General features: G+C 32.0%; 1 non-coding gene across 1 annotated transcript; it reads right to left on the reverse strand.

Moving 5' to 3' along the window:
* Nucleotides 1-352: 352 nt before the first annotated feature.
* On the reverse strand, nt 353-458 carry LOC138803210 (U6 spliceosomal RNA). Its single transcript, XR_011364904.1, has one exon. It is a non-coding gene; the product is annotated as a U6 spliceosomal RNA (small nuclear RNA).
* Between the last annotated feature and the right edge of the window lie 1,200 nt (nt 459-1,658).

Genomic DNA, 1,658 nt, shown 5'->3' on the forward strand with positions numbered 1-1,658 from the left:
GAGAGAGAGAGAGAGAGAGAGAGAGAGAGAGAGAGAGAGAGAGAGAGAGAGAGAGAGAGAACATTTTATTGATCCATTCTTCTACTGAGCAGCATCAGGGTTGGTTCCATATCTTAGCTATAGAAAATAATGCTACAATAAACATTGTTGTGGTGGTAGTTTTAGTATGGACTGGTTTGTGATCATTTGGGAGAATGCCCAAAAGTGGGATTGCTGTATAATAGGGAGCTCTATGTGGAGGCTTTTGAGGAACCTCCAAACTGCTTTCCAAAGTGGATGAACAAGTTTACACTCCCACCAAGAATGCAGTAGGCTCCCTTCTGGCCATATCCCTTCCAGCATCTGTTGTTGTAAAAATATGGAACGATTCACTAATTTGTGTATCATCCTTGTGCAGGGACCATGCTAATCTTCTCTGTATGTTCCAATTTTAGTGTGTGTGCAGCCAAATTGAGCACAAAACATTTTTATAAAGAGTAATTGATTTTCTTAAACTAGACAATTCAACAAAAATAAGTTCAAAAGAATTGTGAAATTTTAGAACCATGTGTTTCTTACATAAGCACACATTTAAGAATAAAGTCAAGATTGACATATCAAAAACAAAATAATTCCAGATATTTGTTGTTCATGAGATTTGTAGGAGGAAGAATTCAATTATTCTACAAAAGGCACTTGTCATAATGATCATTGCAGCAAATGTTAAGGTTTGTTAAAAGTTTTAATGTTTTAAATATGTTTAATTTTGGGATTTGCTTATATATGGCAAAATTAAGACTGTTTGGCAGGTCATAAAAATTTTTGATAAAGTATATAATATTTCTGGTAGCATGTACTAGTAAGTATGTACATTTCAGATTTTATAGAAACTTTACTAATGAGAAGTTGCAAAGACTGTGTAAAGAAGCAGTTAAGATTTTAAGTTAAGATTTTAAGTACACAGTTTCTGTTAAATCTTCAGGGCTCCTTTACGTTATATGTTAGTGATGAACAAATAATGATATAATCCACATACAAATGATGAGATGAACTATAAATAGTAATCTTAGTGAGTAAATTTAAATGCTACTTATAGCTTTATCCAGTTTTAAATGTACAGGAATATGAGAAAATAGTAAACTCTACTATGTACACTTCAAATACTGAAAACCTTGGTAATTGTTTTGTTTTTTATTTTAGTAATCATTAATATTTAATTATTGTTTTCTTTATTTATAGCATTTTTCCTTGTCGTAATATAATACAACTTTTTGTGAGTCATGATTAAGAGGTACTTTGAGAATATCAATGGGATATCCACAAAATTTTTCATAGGTGCATGTGAATTTACAAAGAACAAAACTAAAAACAAAATATTGATTAAAAATTATATCAAGTAGAGTCTGAATCAGGAGTGTTGATAAATGTCCACACCTAAAATCTTAACCTTAGGCTGGAGCATCTTATTTAAATACTGTTGAGAATTTCAAGACTTCTTTATGTAGGGCCCTTAGAAGCATGTACAGCATGCATGTGTACAAAGCCAGTGACAACAGGCAAATATGACTAAGTTTCCCCAAAAGGAATCTATGAAGTCAATAGTTATCTTCCCAAGCAGATGAAAAAAATGCGTCCAAAATGATTCAGTGCACCTACATTTGTGGAGTTATTTAAGTTAT

This window comes from Dipodomys merriami, unplaced genomic scaffold (assembly GCF_024711535.1).
Source record: "Dipodomys merriami isolate MVZ:Mamm:240054 unplaced genomic scaffold, mDipMer1.0.p SCAF_338, whole genome shotgun sequence".
NCBI classification, from domain to species: domain Eukaryota; kingdom Metazoa; phylum Chordata; class Mammalia; order Rodentia; family Heteromyidae; genus Dipodomys; species Dipodomys merriami.